This window comes from Pleurodeles waltl, chromosome 11 (assembly GCF_031143425.1).
Source record: "Pleurodeles waltl isolate 20211129_DDA chromosome 11, aPleWal1.hap1.20221129, whole genome shotgun sequence".
Lineage (NCBI taxonomy): Eukaryota > Metazoa > Chordata > Amphibia > Caudata > Salamandridae > Pleurodeles > Pleurodeles waltl.
The window spans coordinates 250831765-250857964 of record NC_090450.1 but is presented as its reverse complement, the minus strand read 5'-3'; the positions used below and the strand labels follow the sequence as shown (position 1 = coordinate 250857964).

At 45.4% G+C, this 26200-nt stretch overlaps 1 protein-coding gene across 8 annotated transcripts in view; it reads left to right on the top strand.

The window, feature by feature from the left end:
- Window positions 1-26200, top strand: part of RHBDD1 (rhomboid domain containing 1) — a 301363-nt gene that overhangs the window by 20179 nt on the left and 254984 nt on the right. For 2 of the 8 annotated variants that reach the window (XM_069213512.1, XM_069213510.1), the window contains exon 2: window positions 24595-24644. The exons of the other annotated variants lie outside the window; for them this stretch is intronic. The gene's annotated coding sequence lies outside the window, so the exon portion shown is untranslated. The remainder of the gene's footprint in view (window positions 1-24594; window positions 24645-26200) is intronic. 8 annotated transcript variants of the gene reach the window in all.

Sequence of the window (26200 nt, the reverse complement as noted above, 5' to 3'; positions counted from 1 at the left end):
TAAACCAGCTCACAGTGTGTCTCGTTCACTGACTATTTTGCTTTGAAGATGCATAATAGGACATCTGGTCTTGTTATAAAATGTAGATTTTCCAAGAGTGATTGCTGGAAAGTCCTAATTTTATTAAAGACATGGAGGTGAGTGTTATCCCTCCTTTGATATTATGTATCATAATATATCATTCTCTGTATTTTTAACTCTTTGGAAATTGTTTTTGTTTTAATTTAGTGCCACAATATACCTTTCCTCAGTCAACATAATGAGGAGAAGAGCATTTTAGAATGGATGGTTGCTCTGTTCCTGTTCTGTATCTGCATTGTCTTCCTCTCAACTCCAATGTTACATAAGTAAAACGGTGTAAAAATCGGAATAGCAATTGTCTAAACAATGGAATGCCTTAACGGGGCGCAAGTTAGAGTTACCTTAGAGCACGAGTTATAGTGTCTTGAGATAAGTATGACTATATTTGTGCTTGTAAAATTACCTCTAACATTAGTTTTTTTAGTGAATCTACACACATATATAAATATATATAGATATTTATTCATAAATATATATATATATATTCTATACATATATATATGTGTACACACACATACATTATATATATATATATATATATATATATATATTTATATATATATATATTATATATACATAGAAATAGGCTTTTTACTTACCTGCATAATACTTACATTTTCGGAGACTAGGCATCTGTGATAAAGGCATATGCCTTGTAAAGACTTTCGTTGTGAAGGCTTTCATTGTTAAGACTTTGTGGGTAAGGATGTTTCCCAAGGAAAACTGACAATGCAGTACCAAGAAAGAGGAAATGATTGAATTTGGGGCTTCTATTCAGGGCCGGCTTTAGCGCTGGGGGCACCCTGTGCAACAGTCAGTCAAGAGAACTTTATTTCGGCTACAAAACCACACAAGCACATATCGGCAATACATAAATACACAAGGTTAAATAAAATATGTACAGTACATGTGATTAAATAAAAATAATAAAATTAAATGCACTCCCAGAGAGAATTAATACATTCTTACTAAAACCATTATACAGATAGACGTTTTCCTCTGACAATCCATCTTGCACCAAGGAACTTGGCAACAGCAATCACTAACATCGGGCAAGTGTCTGATCTGAGAATTCAGAGGGCTGTGTCGGACCTGCGAACTCCCAGCAGTCTACAATTCGGGGCCAGTCATTTCCTAAGTGAGGAAGAGTATGCAGGGCAGACAAATAGGACATGAGGGAGGTTTTCAATGTGTGCCTTGAAAGCTGGGCAGATGGTTGTTTCTTCATGTGACCAGCGACTGGTAAGTAGTATTAATGGCAAGGTGCCAATGCGGAACTGGAAGTACAACTTCCTTTCTCTTGGCACCGCGATTATGTCCCAGAAAGCCTCATATTTGCACGTCTCTTTTAGTATGGCAAAATCACGTGATAGTGTAGCGTGAAGTACAACCCTCGGATCTTCGGAGTCTACCATATGCCAATACAATTTTTTTAGGTTACTTTTTGAAGTGAAGGAGGTAGTGGTTTGTGAATCCCATAGTTCTCTAAGCCCAAGCAAGTAAAGTAGCCCCTTGATGTGTCTGAGCCAGGGGATACTATGAGAATGGTCAGCTTCTAAAATGACCTGCAGGGCCATAGTAAAGGAAGCAAGCTCCGGGGTAGTCCAAAGACGCCGCCAGTACAAAAGGGAACGTAGACGGGCTTTGTGGCCAATGCGTTTTATGCCTAGGTCCTTAAAAAGGGGGAACAGTGGAGTACTTGGTGGGAGGGACACAAGATTTCTTAGGAAATTATTTTCATAAATCATTATGTCTTGGGCTTTGGCATAGCCCCACAGTTCAGCCCCGTAAAGGTCTGAGCTCACAACCTTGGCTTCATATATCTGGATTGCAGGGCGTTTTGGTTTGGTACGTGAGAGGTTAAAATCCTTTATTAAAACCCCCGTTGTTTGCTTTAGTTTTAGTGCTTGCTTTGCAATATGTGATTTCCAAGACATTTTTTGAGTTAACATTATTCTAGGTAACTAAATGTGCCCACCTTTTCAAGTGGGGTACCTTCAAGAATAAACTTCCCTCTGAAGGATCTGTGGGGATTGAGCATCATCACTTTCGTTTTAGAAGCATTGATTTCAAGTCCCCACATGGAACAAAATACCTCAAAGCACGTGAGGAGTTTCCGTAATCCACTTGGGGTCTTGGATATCAGGAGTGTATCGTCAGCAAACAGCAAGACTGGAGTTTTCTGTGTGCCTAACGATGGTGCGTCAGCCTCCACTCTGAGTAGAGAGGGGACGATATCATTAATGTACAAGGAGAACAGGGTGGGGGCAAGGACACACCCTTGCCACACACCCCTTGACACCTGGATTCTGTCAGTTAGCTGCCCCTTGTCAGATGACCTGACGTGCATAATTACCGTCATGGAGCTGAGTTAACAGTACAAGAATGTGCTTGGGGATTCCCATTAGGGAGAGGACTTCCCACTGCTTGTTACAGGGTACTAGGTAGAATGCAGATTTAATATCCCCAAAAGCAACATACAGATTCCCTTTGCCAATAAAAGGGTTTTTCCAATATAAAAGCAGAAACCTAAGGTCTTGCTCAATGGTAGATATTTTTTTACAAAAACCTGCCTGGAGTGGACTAAGGATGTCGTGTTCCATCATCCAGTCTTGAATCTTGCCCAAAATGCAGTGACAGAACAGTTTCTGCATGCAATCTATTAAGCTAATTGGCTTATAATTACAAGGGAGGGCTCTGTCACCCTTTTTAAAAATCGGGACAACAATAGACACCTTACAGGACTCTGGGAATGGCACCCCAGATGCTATTGCACTCGCCATGAAGGTGATATATCTTGACCAGATTGCAGTATCGTTTAAGAATAGGTCTGCTGAAACACCATCCGACCCAGGTGCCCTACCACACTTTAGAGTACCAAAGGAATATGCTATGTTCACTTGGGAGTACAGTTGCAGCACTGGGGGGGGGATGTTACAGTAATATTTGAGCAAGGGTCCTTATGTTCAGAAGGTGTACTATCATGGTCATAGGAGTACATTCCACTAAAATGGTCTACCCAGTCCTTTGGAGCAATATTAGTTGTAATGTTCAATTCACTGTTTCCTGGGCCTCGCGCTACCAGAGACCAAAATGTACTACATTTCCTCTCTTGTGCAGCGTCACTAAGTGCTGCCCACCACTTGGCATCTTGTTCACTCTTGGCTTTGCAGATAGCTGATTTGTAAGACTTTTCTAACTGATCGAATGGCGTTTACATCCTTAGATTTGATAGCTTGGATTAAATGCTTGTTTGAGGACCGGCACTCACTGTTAAACCAGCGATGTCTCCCCTTAAGCCTCTTGCTATCAGGAGCTATATCTACTGAGAAGTGGACCGCAATACCCTTGAAGCATGAGCTGTGAGTTAAGCTTATTTCCGTGTTGAGGATTGCGGGACCCGCCTCCAAACCCATTAATGTGGTCCTCAAGGTGTTGTTAGCAGTATCGATGAGTGAGGGTCGGGCCAGAAACTTACTCCACTTTAGGTGACATTTGTCATTAATCAGACTGATTCCCTCTGGTGCTATTACTGAGGTGTTGATCATGGACAGGTGGTTACACAAAGCTGACATATGGACCAAAAGAGGGTTATGGCCGCTTTCAGATCAATAACCATCATGTCGTTGACTAGGGGCCATAGTCTTATGTCAACTAGACAATAATCAATTAGTATGGTTGACTTTTTTATATGTGTGACAACCCTTTGTGTCTGATTTGGTCCTGTTGTTAAGTGCCCTGAGTCCAAATTCCATGGTCAATGATTTTACTTGGACAGCAACCTGAGACCACCTTTTAATGGGCGGGGATATCCAGGGCAGGCATAGACCATACCCAATCCTCCTCGTGGGTGGACCCAAGATCATCCCAGTCAAGAGGTTCAAATGTGACATTGAAGTCACCTGCCACAATGATTTTATGATGCCGGGGACAGTTTTGCAAAAATGCCTCCAGAATACAGAGGGTTTTGGAGACCCAACCACCCCAACCCCTCTAGTGTAGATGTTAAAAATGATCACAACTGTGTCTGTCCCGAATGATAGGCGAAGACCTAACAGGTCGGGGGAATCAATAGATAGCTGTGATATGCGGCAGTTTAGTGATGTTCTAATCCAAATGGTTAAACCCCCAGAGGGCCTGCCCCTGATACTGGGCAAAGCAGGGATATGAAAATTTGAGTAGCCAATTCGAAAGAGTAGATTGGTCGACCATGTGTCTTGGAAAAGACATATGTTGTGTTCCTCAATAAAGGAGGTAAAGGACGGGAGGGGGATGATAGATCTCAAACCTGCCACATTCCATGAGACAAGTCGTACCCCGGTGATTGGAAGGACCGCCCTGTCCACTGACATGATATTTGAAGGTTTAGTTACCAGAGATTGGTTTGCAGGTGGGGTTGGTTGAGGGGGTAGGGGTCGTTATCACTATTGCCCAGCAAGCCCTGTGTTGAGTGGTTGTATCCATCTGGGGGAGCTGGCCTACCCTAGGTGAAGTGTTCTCATGCTTAGCTGTCTGTTCTTGGATTGGTAAGTGATGTTCATGGGGGAGGGAAAGTACAATGTTATCATGGTTGTGCAATGGGTCATGGGTGGTCTGGTGGAATCTGTTAGGAAGAGGTACGTGGGTGCTTGAGGTGACAATGTTGGGGACTACAACCTGAACAGAGACAGTTGTTTTATGTAAGTCGGAGAGAAGTTCAACATGTGTTTCGGATGGTACTTCAAGTCAATAATTCTCACTGAGACCAGATAGGATACCTGTTGGACAATGAGTGCACAGGCGGCCTAGGGTATTTGAACTGGATACAGGATTGCCCTGGAGCACTTATGCTTGCGTCTAGGGCCACCAGGTTATCCACCATGCTCCTGTCCCTAAATGTCAGGTGTAGCATGTTAAAGTGTGTGCCTGGATCAGGCCTTCTGTCTGCATCAATTATATCCTCACATATTACAGAGTAACATCCTCTTATGTGGCGAATCCAATGAATTGCCTTATTTCTGATAGAATCTCCCCCTTCCCTTTGTGCCAGTGGGTGTAGCTTGGGAATGCTGACCATTAGAACAGTGCTTTTAGATTGAAATTGGTCAATGGCGGGCTGTGCAGTGCATTTAAGGACAGTGTCACTTGTGAATTTTGGGATTTGGTAGCAGGCATCAGATGCCTTTCCTGCATCTAAGCTGTTGTGGGGGGGCGGCTGATAGGAATTCTTGATCTTAGCATCAGCTAGAGGTTGGCCAGCACAACTGGTTGCTGGCGATTTGGGCAACTTCAAAAAGGTTCCTAATGGATTTGGCGTTGGGTTACGGATATGATTCATGATGGTCGTGGCATCTGAAGGAATTAGCTGCTTAACTATTGTAATTAAGGAATTAACCATAGACTTGAGATCTGACACCTCCCTCTTTAAATCTTGTATGCATAAGATGTGCTCTGCATTTGTCTGGGCTGAATACACATTTACGTCTACTGACCCACCCACCCTAAAGCCTGGGTCGGGGTTGTTATGTGGGTCTGAGATATTTATTAAAGGGCTAAAGTGGCTGATACACTAAATAGAGTCACTAGGATCTGGGGGTGGCTCATTCGCTGATAATGAGGGAGCGTGGGTGAAGACATTCCTAACCTCTCCCTTCCCTGTTGTGGCTGTGATCTGTTGGCCGCGTTTTACGAATATGTCAGCAATTTTTTTGTTTCCCGCCCCCTTCCTGACTGGGGATCACTCACCCCCAGTTTCGTTGGGGCCATTATCCAAGGAAGAGGTTAAAATTTCTTCGCATTCACCAAGAAGGTTGTCAGTTCTGTCCATAACACAGTTATTAGCTGCATGCCGCCCGCCAAGATCTGACCGCCATGCGGCCGCCAATGCGGCCGCACCCCCGCCGCGGCCATTTGGAGATCCCCGCTGGGCCCGCTGGCCCAGCGGGGATCACGGCCGCAACATAGGAGCCGACTCCAAATGGAGCCGGCGGTGTTGCGGCTGTGCGACGGGTGCAGTTGCACCCGTCGCGCTTTTCACTGTCTGTACAGCAGACAGTGAAAAGCTGCATGGGGCCCTCTCAGGGGGCACCTGCACTGCCCATGCCTGCGGCCCCCAGGTGCCCCACGACTCCCCGTACCGCTAGCCTTTTCCTGGCGGTTCAGACCGCCAGAAAAAGGCTGGCGGTCGGGGACACGTAATCCCCTGGGCAGCACTGCAAGCAGCGCTGCCCTGGCGGATTACATCCGCCGGGGCCATTGTGGCGGTAAACCGCCGACCCCAGCGGTGCTACCGTGGCTCTACCGCCACAGTCAAAATAACCCGGGAGGCACCGCCAGCCTGTTGGCGGTGCTCCCGTCGTTTTGGCCCGCGGTTATAATACCGCCAGGGTCATAATGACCACCTATGTCTTTTCCACTTAGTTTTTAATACCGCCCCTGCCCCACCCTCTGTTGCTTTCCTTTCAATCATCAAAGGACTGTAATTGGTGGATAAGTGTTCTATAGAGAGTTAGTTCAATGATACAACCTGCAGGAGGATACAATAATAAAAACGAGAGTCAACGATGCCTACTTGAAGATAAATGTTAGGGGGGTGGCCCAGCCCAGCCTCCTTCGTGCTCCGACGGGCGTGGATGGGCCTGCCCTTGGCCTGGGCTTTGCCTGGGTGTTGCCCACGCACGTTCCGCGCCGCGAAGTGCCCCCACACGCTTTATAGCGCTCGTTGGTCTGGTCAAGTGGATGCAGGTGCTGGTGAAAATGGCCACCTCCTGGGGCCACAAAGCAGTCTGGGATATGTAGTCCCTTCAAGGTTTCTGGCATGTCTGGTGCCACGAAGGGCCCCAACGCGCTTTATAGCGCTCGTTGGTCTGGTCAGGTGGATGGGGGTGCTGGTGAAAATGGCCACCTCCTGGGGCCACAAAGCAGTCTGGAATATGTAGTCCCTTCAAAGTTCCTAGCGCGTCCCCATACATTGACGTTATCAACAACAGCTTAGGATTCCTTTTGGTCAGATGTGCATTGTCTTCTTCCTGATGGACTAAGCAGTGAAATTGAAGGGTTGAGGCAACTTTTGGTCATATGCGCGGTGTCTTCTTCCTGATGGACTAAGCAGTGTGAATTAAAGGGTCGAGGCAAAAATAATATTGGTAACAGGACCCTGCATTCCAAGAACTTCTCAAGGGACAGGAAAATAGCCCTGTGCGACAGACTTTTTAGGCGCCCCCCACCACATGACCATCTTCTTGGATTCCCTCACTACCACCCCGCAAAAGTGCCCCTCATCTCCCCACAGCCCTTCTCACATACATTCATTTGTTTTAAAGCCCTTGTAAAGGCTGACTTTATTACTCCGCTCAGCTACCTGCAAAAACATAGGGGGTCATTAAGACCCCGGCGGTCAGTGGTAATGTTGCGGTGGTACTGCCAACAGGCTGCCGGTACTTACCGCCACATTATGACATTCAGCCAACCCACCAGAGTACCACTCCGACCGCCATGCTGGTAGCAGCTGCCGGGCTGGAGATAAGAATCTCCATCCCTGCGGCTGCTATTGTACCGCCTCAGGCATTTTGACCCTTCCTACAGCCATGGTTTTCATGGCGTTCGTAATGCCTCGAAAAGCGTGGCGCTAGGCCCTATCAGTGACAGGGAATTTCTTCCCTGTCACTGATAGGATGCCCCCTCGCCCCCAAAAACTCCCCTGACGCCCCCACCCCGCCTACATCCACGCTCCCCCTTCCAAACCTCCACCTCCCACACACACATGCAGACATGCACCACGCATACACACACACTCACTCACACAGGCATACACGCATGCATCCATTCATTCATGCACACATCCGCACCACATTCACACAGACACGCATTCACATGTCCATACTTACATGCATTCTTACACATGCATACACACACGCAAACAACACTACACATACATTTGCATTCATGCACACACTCACACACTCATGCACACACCCCACACACACACACAACACCCCCCACTCCTCTCCCCTGTCGGAAACCCAACTTACCTGGATCCAGGGGGCCTTCCGCAGAGGACGGGATGGGGCGCTGCTACCACCAGCAGCACCCGCCAGCACAACACCGCCAGGCCGTATCATTTGTCATAATACAGCTGGTGGAGGTCTACTGGCATGGCGCTGCTGGTGGTAGCAGCGCCACCTTAACGACATCCACCAGCATGGCCACAGTACTTACCGCCAGTGTCATAATGATGCTCATAGTTCTGTTCTTTACAACAAGCATATTAACCCTCTGCGCTACTTTATAGCGAGTCAAAACTGCAGCTAGACAAAACTCCGATATCTATCTCTAGCATTTTAATTGCTTCATGGAGGCTGCACGTGCTTGAAAATCGTTTGGTAAGTTGTTGCTAAACACAGCGCCCTCCTTTGAAGTCAGCACCCCCATCCAGTTCAGCATCTGGTACGGCCACACTGATTGCACTGCCCTAAAGCCGGGCCTGCTTCTATTTAAACGGTCTTAATGATTACATCAATCCAGCTCCCATGACGCTGCTAGGAAAAACATTTTTGGTTTCACTTAATAATTGTAGCTTGTTTCATTTGGCTGCTATTTATTAAAACAAGAAGAAAGACAGCCTTATATTCAGATTCCTTTCTTCCGGAAAATTAGTACTTCCTAGCAATAGTGCTTGGAAAATCAGGATTGGAGCTGGGTTTACCACTAACGCTCAGGTCGAAATCACCCAATTAGACATCCGTGCGCAAATACCTTTTCTGTTATAGTGAAAATGCTACTTCGTACCTTCACATATCTTGAAGTATTTGGTTGGGGTATGACCTTTCATTGAAACCTTTCTCAAAAACGTGTTGCATCTATGATGAGGTGATTTGAAAATATGCATTGTAATGCAGATTTTACTTTTTTTCTAAACACTTGTTAATGCGGGAGAAACTTAGTAAGCTATTATATTGTATTTTGTGGGAAAACCTTTTGTTTGCGCACTGTTTCCCGAATACAGCCTGGGAAAAGCCTCTAGTTGACTTCTAGACTTCTCCAGCCCTTGAGTCTTTCCCTGCACCCTTTACAATCTCATGAGAAAGCTTATTTGACTGCTGTCTTTTTAGGCCAAGTCGATTGATAGTTCAAGCTTCCTTGTGATAGTTCATGTCATCAGACTACAGACAATACAAAACAGTAATTTATTTAAATAGATACCGAAAAGGCCTTTCTGCAAGATCCTTTCTGCCGCTGGCTTGCAGGGTTGGTACTGGCCCAAGGCATTTCAGAGGTGCGAACTGTTTTAAAAAGTAGTCTAGACTCTAGTAATAAATAATTGCGTTTTCATTTTTTATTGGAACGGCCCATACTCCTAGACACTTGTTATATAATTCTGTTTCTTTTCACCCCCCACGTTTTAGTCTCCATCTCCTATCATGTCATGTTTTATGTCAGTTATTTTTTAGGGTTGAGCCTGCGTCGCATGCGCTTGAGCATGCGTTTCGCTTGCGAGACGCTTTAGGAATTAGAAAAGGGCTCGGAACCCCGTTGACGTCACGTCACTTGTCTTTCATTAGTTCATGGGCTTGCCTGTTAAAATCTGCTTACTTTCATTAGTGGAAGGCACACATACGTCATGCCTTTTCCGGTGGTTAGCCCTCCTCGAGCGCAGCGACTAAGTACTGCAAACATGCGAGGCTCGCTGTTTCCCATCAGGTTTGTGGACTACTTTTTATCTTTTGTTTGAAGTGCGATCTCGCTTGGCAGAAGTCGAGCGCTTTGCATAACATCGACCCTGTTACAAAGTTAATTGCACTTTTTCTGATAGGTTTCATTACGAGTAAACTGTAGCAGCGCAAGTGCGCTGTTTTTTTCTTTTAATTTGGAAAGAAAAATCCGGTTGGGAGTTTACAACTGCTAATACTTGTAACTCTGGGAAATGCGAGACCCTAGTGCATTGCAAATGCTTGTTTTCTCCTGGGTCCTGGCAGCTTTCAAGTGCTTCTAGGCCCTGGCATCACCTTTCAGTGCTTTGTAAACTTTTTGGTTTATTTACATTACCATTCCTTCATTGGCTATATCGTAAGCAAGTAAAATAAAAATAATGTGTGCTGAACTCAAATGCAAACAAACATTGGTAAAGACATTAGGTCGGCACATATAGGCAAGATGGTTTAGCTTTTCCAGTGCTATTTGAACAGGTGCAGTATCACGAGAACGGACACGATGATAACACATTTGGGAGGAAGAGAGAGCAGGAGAAAGTATGCACTCATTAGTCTTCCCTGCTGCTGATGACTCGTCTTTTTGTCATCTTGATGATCTTTGTATTTTTGTTGTCTGTGTGAATGTGTGTGCGCTTGTATTGTGTGTTGTTCATCAGGTGATGGGTTATCCTAAAATATGGATTATGTCTTCCACCAGAGGGACATTCTAGTTGCAAACTCATTTGCGTTGGACTTTGAGGCTCAGAGCTTTCTAAGTAATTCATGCGAAATAGGTCATTTGTACAGCAATCTAGTGGCTTTAATGTGGGTGGAACTGGCCTACTCCATCCACACTCTCCAGACTGACATTAACTGACAAATGTACCTTTTGACTCTTGTTCTGGTATATGGCTACACAGAACAATTTTCAAAGAAGTGTGTCTGTGTCTAGAGTTTTTCAATGCACTCTTTCAGATAAGATATTTTCCATTAAAGCTTGCTTGCATTCAACATAGACAAGATTTTTCATCTATCTTTCACATACAATCCTGCATATCTCTCTCCTGCAATACCCATCTATGTACCTAAAGCCTCTCCACACTCTCAGGTCCTTAACCGTCTTTGAGACTCTGGACCACCATTAGTTTCGTAGAGGTATCATCAGGTTTCCAAAGTCATGCATGCCATGGCTGATTTCTGTCCTTGCACAAGCCCATACCACAATATAGTAAGCAAACATTATGCTGTACTCTGTTGAGGTACAGTGCCACCAACTCCTTCTTCTTGCCTACTTATGTAACAGAGGTACGTAAGACCTAATATGCTTCGACCAAACCACCACTATGATGCTATGTGAGTATGTGTTTATGCACAAGTGTGTGTGTCTGTGTGTGTCTTTGTCTGTTTATGCTGTTTACCAACCCTTGGGCATAGATTTCCATCTCTTCTCTTCTCTGTGCTGAGACAGAGAACTCCACATGTGTTTGTTTTAGGAGTAAATGTGGGAGGGACTCTGGGAATGGCAGGAAAATGGGGAATACTTACTACAAAATAGGAGATGTTTATGGAGGGACATGTTCATATGAAGACCCACACATAAAGAGTAAGCTCATTGGTATTCACAAACAACACTTCTAAAGTTACTACAGCCCCAAAATACACAAATTGTCCTAAATGTAGTCAAGTAGAGTCTTGGAATGGATTTAGCACCATAATTTGCTACTCATGGGTATTGCAGAATACTCCAATAGAAAATAATGGATTTAGGGCCAGATGTAGCAAACTGTTTGCGACTCGCAAACGGCGAAAATTGCCGTTTGCGAGTCGCAAACGCGTGTTTGCTATGCAGAAATGCATTTTGCGAGTCGGAACTGCCTCGCAAAATGCATTTCCGAGTCGCAAATAGGAAGGGGTGTTCCCTTCCTATTTGCGAGTCGCAGTGGTATGCAATTCCATTTATCCACTTGAAGTGGATGGTAACCCACTCGCAAACGGGAAGGGGTCCCCATGGGACCCCTTGCACTTTGTGATTGTACCCAAAATTATTTTTTCAGGGCAGGCAGTGGTCCAAGGGACCACTACCTGCCCTGAAAAAATCAGAAACTAAAGGTTTCGGGTTTTTTTCCTAAGTGCAGCTTGTTTTCCTTTAAGGAAAACGGGCTACACTTGGGAAAAAAAAACTGCTTTATTTAAAAGCAGTCACGGACATGGAGGTCTGCTGTTCCCAGCAGGCCTCCATCCCCGTGAGTGCCCAGAGTCGCTATGGGGACGCAAATTGCGACCCACCTCATTAATATTAATGAGGTGGTCTTTGCGACCCCATAGCGACTCGCAGAAGGTGTCTGAGACACCTTTCTGCATATGGTTTTGCGACTCGGAAATTGCGAGTCGCTCATAGTCGCAATTTCCGAGTCGCAAAACCAAGTTTTGCTACATCTGGCCCTTGGGGACTTAAAATATCACTCCATTGGAACATAATGTTAAAATAGTTAAAGTATTTTGACTTTATAAATGTGTGTGTGTGTGTATGTATATATATCATATTTGCACTGAAAAAATAAAGGTTACAGGGATGTTATAGTTAGGTTCAGAATATACACTCACAAACCATATTAATTCAGCATTTATAGCTATAACTCATCCCTCCCTGGGCCTATTTCGGCACCGGGGACCATATCCCCCAGGGCCCAGCTCATTTTGTGGGGGAGGGGACACGTGGTCCCTCTCCCTGGGCTGATTGTGGCCTGGGGACCCCATCCCCTGTGGCCAGGTGCACATTTTAGGGGAGGTGGTACTTGGCCCAACACTGGATTTATGGGGCAGGAGGGCACGCAGGTGAGGTCCCTGGACCGACTGGGGCTCTGTTCCTCCTCCCCCTTTTTTAACTTTGGCTGGGCCCGGATGGTGGTGTCTCCTGGGCCAAAATCACCCAAAGAGGAGGGCCGTGTGCTGCCCTCTGATAACACTGGACCAAGGGGGATGAGGTCCCTGAGGCCGAAATCATCCTGGGGCGTGGGGCCACAAGAGCCCCTTCTTCCCCTATAATAATATTATGAATTTCCCCAGGCCCTAGCCCACTTGAGGAGCATAAAAAAGCAAGTTCAGTAAACCATGCTTGTTTTAAAAAAAAAAAATTGCCAGGGATCTTCAGCAAAATTAAAAATGAAATAAAAAATGTTTTGGCCCCAGGCAGGACCCCACCACCAGGCCTAGGGGATCAGGGTATTCCCACCCTGATCCTTCTGGTTTTTTTTTTTTGTTATGTTTTTTTCTTGGGACTCAGCCGAGTCCCAAGTTGGCTGCCACCACTTTCTGGTGGAAGGTATGACAGTCAATCAGATCTCATTTTGAGATCTTTCTGATCCGCAGGGCCATTTGCATCCTCAAAACTACTGATGTATTTACACCAAACCACAAAAAGAGATCCCTCTGGACAAAGAACTAGCTTTCTGCCAAATTTGGTTTAATTCCGTTCACCAGTTCGGGCTGTAGTTTTGTCTAAAATACCTATAGGAAATTGCATGGGGAAAACATGTTTGCGTCCCCCCCCCTTTTGCCCGGCCCCCACTTGATGAATCACCCTAAAATTTACTGACAGCATCTGAAGTAAGTGGCAAACTAGTTTTGAAAATTTCGGGAAGAGACGTTATACAGCGCCAAAGTTATTAGCAAAACAAAAAATGCTTTTCCTATGGAAACTAGGTCTTAACTATAACCACTAGGTAATAATACATATGTGTGTGTGTGTGTGTGTGCGCAGGTGCGTACGTGCTCACACACACATACACACACATAAAGACACCCCTCTGGGTCGAAGCGCGTCTTCTTTATTTCTGTGCCAAAGTAAAAAAAGATTGCAGCCGCTATCAACCTGGAGTGGGTCATATTTTCTACTCACCGATATATACTACATTTACATTTGCATATTTTATAATACTAAATAATAATAATCACTTATTTAAAAAATAAACTTTTGATGAAAATTTTAAATGATTTCAAGTAAATTTCGTTTCATTTATGTGTCAAGTTAGATGCAAAAATTCATCGACACATAGGCACAAATAATACAATAGAGATACAGGATGAGATCAATAAAACATGCAGTACAATGTGTTACCATCAAAGGAACAATAATCAATAAATAAGTATATAATCGATGTATACAAAATATATGATCAAGCTAAAACCAGGAACAAATTTAAAATCATTGTTAAAACCTAACGGCACCAGTTAATCAAAATAAATGAAAACATACATTTTACTTACATTTATTAAATAGTAATGAAATATTAAAATGCAAACGAGGATGCAATTTTTTAAACATTTTGTTTTAAAAAATAATATAAATAAAATTAATATATTTTATATGACATATATTTATTGACTATTTTTGGTACCCTTTTTCTCTATTATTTCTTGATTAATATTAATTAATGTAAGTTATGCTTGTATTTCATTTAGAGTATTTGTCATATTTTTTTAAATATGAATTCACTGTATTGTTTTCCCTCTTACTTTACCATAGGGAGGTCTCTTTTCTGATATTACAGATCATTGCCTACGTGTGTAAAGATACTTGTAGTAACTTTACACACATAAAGGCAGCCTTAGATAGCTCCACCTCAGGATTTAGTGGGTGGAGACATGGAAGTCTGCACAAGGTTGTAGATATGCTGTCAGTTAGGTGCACATTTGTTATATAGATACAAACATAATCTTGCATGTGAGTAAATCTGCATGTGTGTTATTGCTCCTTTAAACTAAGATGCATAAAGGGAGCATAATCTTCTGAGGTAACTAGGTTCTGATTTCCCGCTTTAGAGTGTCAAATATATGCACATCGAAAGTGAGAAACCCTGAATATCTGGGCGTAACAAAGGTGTACAAAGTGGCTGCAGGGTAAACAACTTGGCAAATGCTAATAAGGCATTAAACCAGTATGAAAAAGCTGTATGTCTGCGTGTATGTGTATGCATTTATTGACTTTGTCAGTGCTTGTTTCAATTAGTTGGACCCAAAAAGAGCAAGTAAATAAATAATGTGAATAACAAATATATACAATAAGATTTTATCACTCATCTGTGCTAAGTTGCCAGCTTTCTGATTTATACGGGTTCACATATCAGCACCGTATCTGCCTGTATCTTTGATGATGTTGTGTTTCTAATATTTCTCTGAATTGCATTCAGTACTGCGACAATTATTTTTGATTAAATTCAAGATGATAGCATTTTGCAGTTAATAAAGCAGGTTATTGTTTTATAAATGGAAATCATTAAGTCCTTTAAAGATCAGTTTCATTAACAAGGAAGTATTCTGTGAAAATGAATCACTGATCTAATTATGTCATACCCGTTTCATCCATTATTATACAGATAGATGACTAGGCGTTTCAAAGCTTATTATACTAGACAGCTAATGTATTGACCTGCACTTTCCTCTGTCATTAAATGAACCATGCAGACTGCATGCAGTTTTTTTGTTTGGTAATATCGTTGACTATGTCTCTTTCCTATGTGTCCATAGTTCTTCTGTATAGTTTCTTTTTTGCTTAATTTTAGTTTTCTTTGGCACCAATTTCTGTCAACTTGAATCTACTGTGATCTGACTTGAATTCAGCTCCTCCTTCTCTGTCACTTTTCATGTTTGAATAGTTGCTCACTTTTCCTTTCAAAAGTCTCCAATATTTATCCATGTTTGACTTCACCCACAGGTGTAGTCCTTTAAAAAACATGGTCCTGTGCTTCTGCTCTTTGATAGATTAAAAGTTGACTGGTTGGCCTGGACAGCCATGTTGTGCCTTAAATGTTTAAAATCTTTTTTTTAATATCTGTACCACACCTTTCTGTCACCCTACCTCTAGCAACCTTCTTCCTTATAAGTCTCCCACTTTTTTCACCTTCATCCTATTAGATCTTCATCAAATCTTCTGTTTCTCAAATATTTTGCCTATCCTAACCTTCTCAAAACTGACAAATGCATTTATTCCTCTTCATCCATGCATTTCTTTACTCAGCATTGAACAACAGTGCTAAGATGTACTGTTGTTTCAGGTGGTTGACTAAGAAACTCATTTTCAGGTCCTGGGACTTATTTCCATCATCAGATGTTGAGCTAGATCAAACGAAACAAAGGCAGATAGTGGCATAAGAGGGAAAAAGAGGCAGCAAAATAGTGAAAAAGGTAGAAAGCAGAGAGGAAAAATACCCCATCCCCAGTAGTGAAAAAAGAGACATGAAATGGTAGAATAAAAATACATGAGGTGAACTCATTTAAAAAAAAATCAAACTAGGCTGCCTTAGAAATCAGCAACCCAGCACTTGGCAGCGCACAAAGCAGTTAGGCTCTTTAAGAAAACTTTGGGCCTTTCTTTTTAACTCTACTGTGTTCCTTTGCCAGTTGGCACTTCTACTCATGTTTTCGTTCACATCATTCTTAATGTAAATCTAAAGGGCCTGATGCAGAGTTTTACTCCTTTGCATTATCTATACTTATGTATGTTGAATTCTCGACCCTGACGGCGGAGTCTCCCCACACTTAAATATACATTTTAGGAGTAAATGTAGCTGTGACTGGTGGGAGTTGAGGTTAAACAGGACAGACCTACTACAAAAGGAGATATGATCAGGGAAGAGTAAGAGGAGTTTAGGGAGGATGATGGAGGGGTTTTAGGAAGGACATCACCACCCACCCAAGAGTAATACAATTGCTTTACTGTGACAGTGGAGGCATGTAACTTACTCTTTGCAGTAAGTTTACCCTTGGAGTTCGTAAATACCGAAAGTAGTACACTTACTACAAAGTGTAAACTTGCTCAAAAGTGTACATTTGCCTTTGTGAATCACGCCCGAAGTGAATTACAAAAGTAGTAAACTGACTCCAAATTGTGAATCAGGAACATAGGGCCTCATTATGAATGTGTCGGTCTCCAGACCGCCACACTTGCGGTGGCAGTCCGACCGCCACATTAAAACCCTGGCAGTTAGACCACCAGGGAACCGCCAGCTCCTCCAGGATCCATGATCCGGGTGGTGGCAAGATCGTAATCCGCCAGGGCAGCACTGCATGCAGCGCTGCCCTGCAAATTCTGACCTTGTTCTCCGCCAGGAGTTTTATGGCGATTAAACTACCATGAAGAGGCTTTTGGAGAACAGGTGCAGGGAGCCACATGGAAGGCCTGCACTGCCCATGCACTTGGCATGGTCAGTGCAGGAGCCCCCCTGCCCAGCACCATCGCAATGTTTGCTGTCTGCTTTGCAAACAGTGAACATTGCGATGGTGCTTTTGCACCCCGCTGGCTACAGCATTGCCGCCAGCTCGATTACAAGCCGGAGACTATGCTTTAACCTGTTTCCCGCTAGGCGAACGGGCTGAAACTGAGGTTTCCGCCTGCCGACCTAGCAGGAAACTTGTAATATCTCCGGTGAGAGGTTGCCACGAAGGCAGCGGCCACCTGTTGGGAGTTTGGCGGATGGGCTTTCCCACCCGCCAGACTAGAAATGAGGACCATAGTGTTTGACCACTCATCACCTGTTACATCTACCAATCATTGCACCTCAAGTTTTTGAAAGACATTAAACTTCTGAAATTGGATTTTCTCTCCTGAACTTACCATCTGAAGGCTGTGGGACCCACCAGATGCAGGTCTGATTCAGAAGATGTACTTACTGTTCCTGAGTTCCATACTAACCAAGCTTCTCCCTACAGGACTATCTAGGGCTCGCACTTACAAGTGATGAGCTACATGAATGTCACTGAAGTTCGAACACCTCCCAAATTCTTTTGTAGTATTTTTCATACCATATACATAAAGGATGGGATCATTCTTGCAATAAGTCTGACCACTAGCATTGCTCTGGTAGCATTCCAACCCATTGTTCTTTTGCCCACCATGCCATCTCAGATTAGACCCAACCCTGCTCTGTTAGGAACAGTCCAGCCTGAACTGCCATGCCAGGTCCTCTCTGAACTGCAATACAAGCAACCCAAGACCCGGTTTGCCCTGATTGGGGATCTTTATTCGGGTGTTTATCATAAACAATCTAAGTGCATTGTTGTAATAAATTGGAGTCTTTATTCCAGAAATTTTGAATTTGTATTCTTAATGCAAAGCTGTAGCAGTAAGCTCAAAAACTATTATTGTAGCCTTATAGTTCTTATGGTCATTGACAGGAGAATTATGGAACAGTGGAGGTCAAACATATGGGACAAGCTGTCCAAATTATGCAGTAGGAAAAAACACATTCTGCACATTTGTATGTTACTCTTGATATTTTAACACAGTGTTTATGCTATCTTTTCTTAGTTCTCACTCCTGTTAAAGGCTTGTTAGAGCAATAAACATCTGAAAGGTTAGAAGTTGCCTTTTGCCAACTGTATTACGTGGCGTTGCACCGTGTGCAGTGATTTTAATAACCCTTGATTGTTTTGAACTCTAAATATTTTTTTCAATTTGCAACTGATACAGCAAATGTTGTATTATGTGCGCCAAATTCATATTTATGCACACAAAGATGTGACTGCACAATCTCTTTTTCCCCAATAACCCTGCATAAAGCCCACAGCATCAGGCTATAAAGACCAACTCCAGCAATGTTGGCCCAAGTCTCTGATTCAAGCTGAATACAAGGCTATTAGAACACCCTGCCCTTGAAGAATGATCATTTTAGTTGGAAAGGCCCCTCTTTCTCCCAGTGGAATGAGTTTAGGTATAGCCTTCCAACATATGGTGATTCTTAATACTCGGAAGGTAGTATATGTATAAGGATGTGGGCTCTGAGCAGTCAGTGACCCATTCTGCAAGTAAGCCTGGGTCAGCTTTAGTAAAGAGTTGCCCAAACATCCTTGTGCATGTCCTTCCATTTATTCAGCTCTGGTGGAAGGATGTTAAGCACACCAGACCAGACAAAACGTTTTTACAGTTCAAGTGCTCCCCTTTCCCTAGAAACAATGCTTTTTTAAAAGATTGTTTGGAGTCTTCTTCCCCTTGTGGCCGTTTGAGGTAGCACCATAAGGCATCTGTACATAGTGGCATTTAATGTAGAAGGGACTAGTATCGCTCACCAGTTTCCTGAAGGCAACTCCTGTCAAACCTCTGGATCAGTGCCTCAGTCTCTACTGGCAAACGACACTGTGACAACCAAGAGCTAGCAGTTTCAAAACATTGTCAAGCTTGTTTCAGTTTAGAAATATACGCTCGTGCCAATGAAACTTTGGAGACATCCCTGCTTAGGACAAACCTTTGCTTAAATATTACCATTCTTAGGCAGACGTTCAGGGTAGAAGTCGGACGATGCAGTTGTGCTTGCAACAAAACCTTGTTCATTCTTAATGGTGTCACTGGCGTCGACTTTCTTCACGTGATTGATGCAAGCGAAGCAGATGCCAAGAACATTTCATTTAATTTGCCCCCATTTAATCCACATCCGCCCAACAATACAAAAGTTTATTATTCTGACACAGGCCTCTGAATTTTTCAGTTCATTTTGAGTAGGTTAAAAAATGCAGACGAGGCAGCTCAGGAAACAAACGCGCATTCTCAAAACGGTGCCGAAACTGCCTTTACGTTGGTGGCTGTGGCTTGTTTTGGGAAACATTTGCCGAGTGGCAGAATAACTTCCCCGCTGTCCCTCGACTCTATAGATGTGCCTTTCAAAGAAAAACGAAAACAGGCGGCAGAATACGCTCGGTTATTCAAAAGCCTCTTATGTTTGTAGAAATCTGTTTTCAGCCAGTATTGCCGGACAGCGCTGCCCACGGGCACTTGAGGAGAGAATAAAAACAAAAGAAGGCAAATCAAACTAGCAACCAATAAACAGAGAAGCAAACTCCCTGTGGCTTGCATAGAGCTTACAACTAATACTGGGTGTCCTCCTTCGAAGGTAACAAATGCATGTTCAGATTAATTTGGTTCTTAGGGCCAATGTACGTACGCACACATTTTCCCATTGACACAGAATGGGCAAAACTGCTTGCTACATCTGGCCCTTAGTGCGGTGACTACACGTCCAGCGGCGTGAGGCAAAATGAGGGGCCCCGCCTGCATGATGGGATGAGGGGTCATTGAGCATCCTGTATATTAGCTATATTCATAGTCCTTGAGCTGAATGCTGCCCCCTGCCAAGCGGGGTCCTATGTTACACCCCTGTACATGACATACGTTCTGATAATGAGTGAACCAGCATGAGCTGAGATGTTTAATGTGCCTGTAAATCTCCCTTTTCGAGTTACCCCAAGAATAAGGGATTTTATATGCAAAATGTATGCTTTTCTTACCAAATTTCAAACGTAGCCAATTTTACCATGCATCATCCCCACTTAAAGCTTGTGAGGGACCTGCTGAAATTTACCTAGGGAAAAATACCAGGTTGTTGTAGCGAACATAATACTCAATTAACAGGAGTTAACAAACACATTGGAATTTAACAGTGTACTTGTAATCAGGGCCTTACACGTTACAAAGTGTTATACGAACTATCAAATCGGTTCCATACAGCTGTCCTAGCTGAAAAAGTGTAAACAGCGGAATTCTCATTTCACCACTCTGTCTTTTTTTCAAGCATGTAACGTCATTCACTACTAGCACTGAAAGTGGAAGCCCTACAAGCAATGAAAGTGGAAGCAGATTGGGAGGGAATTCTATAAGATGAGGAGGATGTCTCTTTATGTAAAACAGAAAGAGCAAGGGTCTCTCGAATCTAAGAGGTATTAGAGTTGTAGGAGGGGTGAGAACTGATACATTTTCTGTACAGGCTTATAGAACATTTGGGTTTTCTGGATCCTCTGGCACTAAGGAATTAGCCAATGAACCTACTTCTACCTGAATGGTAGGGAATTTCTCTTTTACTTCAGGCCACATTTAGGATATGTTACTTCTTCATGCCCCTACCTAGCTGATATTGTACATGCACATATTTTGACCATCAGAGTGCCAGTCCACTCTCCCAAGGTATTGTTTGTGGATTTGGTGAGCTACATAGGAGGGAAGTGGGAGATTAAGTCTTAGGGCCTGATTTAGAGTTTGTTGGACTGGTATTCACTCTGTCACAAACTTGATGGATATCCTGCCCCCTTATTACACGTGCATTATAGCCTAATGCACTTGTAATGAGGTGGATGGGCTATCTGTCAGTTTTGTGACAGAGTACCCATCCACCAAACTCTAAATAAGGCCTTCAGTACCTTGTTGACAGATACTAACTTATTATTGCATCTAATGACTGAGGTAGATAATTACTTTGAGACTAACGTAGGTTCAGTTGATTCCCCTACAGTACTAAGGGAAGACTCTAAGATCATCATAAAGTGCTGATTGATGAGCTGAAAGCGGAATGCAATCAGCACAAACAAGACCCAAGTCACACAAACCGAATACTCCAACTCAGTTGACAAGACCCCAATATCTGACCTCCTAACTGCCTGAATACTCCAGCAAAGGAAATTCAATAAATTATCTTACAATAGAACCCGCTTAATGATGTTGACTGGAGGGGGCGTGGCCAGGCAAGATGGCCGGCGGGACGTGCTCCTAGTGAGCTCCCGTCACCCCGGCAAAATCCTCTAACAATCCTGGGCTGCCCTTATTTTTTACACCCCCCAGCAGCATCCACGGGACCCTTGGGGTAGCGGGCTGCTGCCGTCCACTGAGATCAGCTGAATCGGGCCACGGTGGTGATTACAGCCACACGTGGGACGGCACAGGCTGACGGCGTTGGGCTGTGGCGACGGCCTCGTCTGGCGATTGGGCCCAGTCAGGGGGTTCCACTCCCCCGGTACAAATTCTTTGAACGCAGACTGCTGGTAGGTGGCTTGGGCTTCATTTTTGGGGCCTCTGTGGGGGGGCTGAGCAGCGACCTGGTACGGGTCTGCCTGATCGGGCCTGTGTGGGTCTTGGAGGCCTGAAGGTGGCGTGGCCCGTGCGCCCGATGAGGCGGGCCCTGGGCCCACGGGTGCACCTTGAAGACGGCTGGGTGAAGCTGATGAGATGGCGGCTGCAGGTTTGGCGCGGTGCCTGCTTGGAAGCTCCTTGTTGATGCCTATGACCTCTGGTGGGGCGCCTGGATGTACGGGACCAGAGTGGAGTGCTATTTCAAGGGGGAGCTCTCTTCCGTAGACTGGGGAGGAATACAGAGGTTTTTAGGTCTCCTGCCTGGCTCTGCTGGACCGGGGAGTGATTGGCTTGCGGTGGCACCTTTTCGGAGGTTAACTTACCTGCACTGGACTGCCTAATTGGTGCTGGGGGGTTTTGGTGCTATGAGGCCACGGAGGTGAAAATCGGCCCTTGGATACTGCGAGCTGCAGGTGTCTTTTTTTGAAATACTGGGCTTCAACACAGATGATACAGATTGCACAACGACTGCCCTGGGATGGGTCGACATCAGTGGACCGATGTGTCGCAGGGCAGCACCATGGAACAATATACCACTGTTGTGCCCACACACTGAGCGTGCTACCTGGTTGGGAGGGTCTGACAAAGGCCAGAGTGGGTTAATGCCTGCAGAGGAACCATCGCGAGCTGAGATTCTTGCCGCTATTCAGGGTTCGAGAGTAGCACTAGAGGGCAAGATAGAAACAGCGGCGGTGGAGGTGAACCTTCTTAGGGCGGACTTCAGAAAGGTGCTTGACAAAGTCAAGGTGGCGGAGGGCTCTATTATAGAGCTACAGACGGAGGTGGGAGCTCTACTTAAGCAGATGGGGCAGGCTAGCTCCACGGTCGGCAGACTAGAGGCACGACTGGAAGATGCTGAAGGTTGCTCTCGGGGGAATGATATCAGACTGTTGAGTTTCCCGGAGCATGCGGAGGGGGCAGCAGCCGAGACCTTTGTAGAAAATTGGATCAGGGATGTGATGCAGCCTGTGGGCCTCTCCAGGATGTTTGTGGTTGAGAGGGCCCATAGGGCGCTTGTGGCACCTCCGCGGCCTGGTGCGCCCCCAAGGGCTATTATCGCCTGTCTCCTAAATTACAGAGACAGGGACAGTGTTCTGAGGGCAGATTGTGATTCGGACAAGGCGATGTTTGGGAATGGGAAGATTTCCATCTATCCTGATTCCACCAACAAGGTTCAGAATTCACGGAATGGTTTCCTGGTAATGAAGGCGAAGCTCCAGGCCATGAATGTCGAATATATGCTTTTATACTCGGCACGCTTAAATGTGCTTTCTGGAGGCAGGTCCCATTTCTTCGAGCAACCAGAGGAGGTTTGGGGATGGCTGGAAATGTGGGATAAGGCAGCACTGGGCAGGCCAGCTGGGGCTAGTGGAGTGGCTCAGTGGAATGACGACCGTGACTGGTGGACCCGTGAGGGTGGACTGACAGAGGATACTATGGGGGTTATTCCAACTTTGGAGGAGGTGGTAATCCGTCCCAAATGTGACGGATTTACCACCAGCCGTATTACGAGTTCCATAGGATATAATGGACTCGTAATACGGCTGGTGGTATATCCGTCACTTTACCGTCACTTTTGGGACGGATTACCACTTCCTCCAAAGTTGGAATAACCCCCTATGACTCGAAGGTCGGTGGAGGACCCTGCCCTCCGGATCGAGATACAGCAAGATGGGACAATGGCTGTGGCACCTTCCGGGTCTGTAGATGGCTCTGGCAAAAGGCCGGAATTGTACTCTCTGTTGGCCTCCGCGCAGGACTGACTTTCTGTTTGTCATGCCCACTTTCTGGAAACGGATATGGTGGGCCATTTGTGTGACAGGATCAACTGTTTGTTTAATGGTGTTCTCCTGTCTATATTGCCTCTGAGGGTCAGCGCCCATCAAAAGAAGGGATTATATCGCCAAGGACATGCAGACCCTGGGTGTTACGACTCTGTCGTCCCATCTCTCTGAGGCGCTGTACAGGGAGTGTCTGTAGCCTGGGATTCACCTTGAACACTCATCTAAAGTCCATTTCTGACTCCTGTTTGTTTCCCTTTTCGCTATGGTATGTTTTTGTAGAATTACATTTGCTTCCTGGGACTGCAAATCCCATAATGCACAGACTGGTAGTCAGGAAAGCCTGGATTCTACTATACATTGTTTTCTATGGGAGAAGTCCAGTTGCTCCTTTTCACTGGATTTTCTCCTCCAGGACGTGCGAGTGTCTGAAACTACACACACCTAGGACCTCTCCTGTGCAGCCCAGTCATGTGATTCCACCTGGGGGTTTGCTGCAGCCTGGAACTGCTTAAAAGAAGCCATTTCCTCAAGATCCTTGTTGTGCATTGGAGTCCTATTCCTTTGTGTTCCAGACCCTTTATCGGATGGTGTTCTGGTCTTGTTCCTATTTTGTTTCAGTTTGAACCTGCTTTCTGTTTCTCTGCCCTGTTCCTGCTTATTCAAGCCAGAGTCTGCTCCCTGTCTCTTAGCCTTGTTCCTGTTTGTTTCTTCCAGTGCCTTCTCCCTGTTTCTCAGTCCTGTTCCTGCCTTGTTTCGGCCTGAACCTGCTCTCAGTTGCCCAGTCCTGGTGCCTGCTTGTTCCAACTCCCTGTATTCCAGTCCTGTTCTTGATTTTTCCAGCCAGCGCCTGCTCTCTGTTTCCTACTCCCGTTTCTGCATGTTTCAGTCAGAGCTTGTGCTCTGTTTTCCAGTCCTATTCCTGCCTTTGCTTCAGCATGAGCCTGCTCCCAGTTCCTGCTTTTGCCTCCTAGTTTGTTCCTTCTGTTTCCGTTTCCTCTTGAGTATTTGTGTGTGGTAAGTGTACTATCAGTCTTCACCTGTGTATAAGTGTTTTCCTTTGTACTGGGGTTGGCTCCTGGTTTCCAGGAGGCAATTCCAGCCCCCATTCTTTGTCTAGTGTTATACGTAGTGTTTAGTGCCTAACAGTGACAGTGTGCTATTGCTGTTTTTCCAGGAATTGCCACTGTGTTTCCAGCTGGACCCACAAGAGCTTGTCTTGTGTATGTAAGTACAATCCTTGTTTGTGCTCTAAGGGTCCAGAGACAGAATCACTTCTGCTGCCTCTTTTCTATGAGGCTTGCGGGATGACTATCTGTAAGAGTAATCTGTACAGAGGCATTGACATTCCCTGTTGCTCTGGGAAGTTGTGAGCCCTACCCTGTGTACAACCTTAGTGGTAACCCCAGTGGGCTTGTCCATGAGTAATCTGTTTCCTGTTTGTTCACACTAAGGTTGCTCTGCTTTTACTTTCCTGTTTCCTGTGCCTGTCTATAGCTGTCCTTTCCTGTGTATGCCTTTAGCTGCTCTTCTGCTCCAGTACATTACCTCTTTGGGAAATTCTGTGGCCTCAATGGGTGCCCCAACCAGAGTCCTGATCAGACCCACCCGAAACCGTGACACGGGGGTCTATGGCAGGCAGAGCACCACTGTCGGAAACGGTGTGAGGACCTGAGACCATGGACACGGAAGACTGCAGAGGCTCAGCTGGGGATGGCCTCCCAATGAGGAAGGGATGCCCGTCGGACCCTTACCCCCCTGATGTCCCGCATACTTGCGGTGGCCTACCCTGAGCTGGGTGGGTGCTTGAGGGAATCACAGCAGCCACAAGGGGGTGAGTACAGTGGGTATCAATACATATTTTGGCTGGTGGGATGGTATCCGGGTGGTGGATGTGTGTCAGTGGATGCCCCTAAAGCCAGGCCAGACATTGCAGTGTGGGTCATTTGAAGGGTAATGGGTGTATGGCAAATACAGATAACCTATCTTGTTATCAGTCCATTTCAGGCAGGGCATCATGGGTCCCAGGAGTGCTGCAGTTGGTGGTGTGTTGTCCTCATCTTGCCTTAGTGACTAGCCATATCCCTGGTAGTGCAATGCATTGTCCTTAAGCCTGATCCCTGTCTGTGACGGTGATGTGTATGTCAACTGTGGTGTTGGTGCAGTCGTTGACCCAGTGTATACTTTGTCTCCCCCCCCCTTTCTTGTTTTGTCATCCTGTCCTTGTGTGCCTTAGCTTCATCTGGCGGAGGAGCAGGGGCACCAGTGACAGAGGGAGCTGCATCGCACATGACCCAGGAGGCAGAATCCACGGATGACAAGGGAATCAGTGGGACGGAGGGCAAGAGGAGCACTATGGCGGAGACTGGAGGAGACAACACAGACTCGGATACCTACTCCGATGGAAGATTCCTGGTGGCGGCGGACACCTCTAAGAACACCCCAGCTGTAGGTACAGCCGCCACCCCCCATACCAGCACCGCCTTCCCAGAAGCCCAGAGTTTGGGCATCTCCTTCACCCCAGGCACCTCAGGCCCTGCCCCAGTGAGCCCTGCTGCCCTGAGTGAGGAGGCAATTGACCTCCTGAGATCCATCTCTGTAGGGCAGTCAGCCATTGTGAATGCCATCCAGGGGCGGGCATCCCAGATGTAGCAATGCAGCGCATTCCTGGAGGGCATCCACAGTGGATTGGTGGCCCAACAAAGAACGATTCAGGCTCTGGCCTCCTCCCTGATGGCAGCCATTGTCCCTGTTTCTACTTTCCCCGCTCCAACTCCCACTTT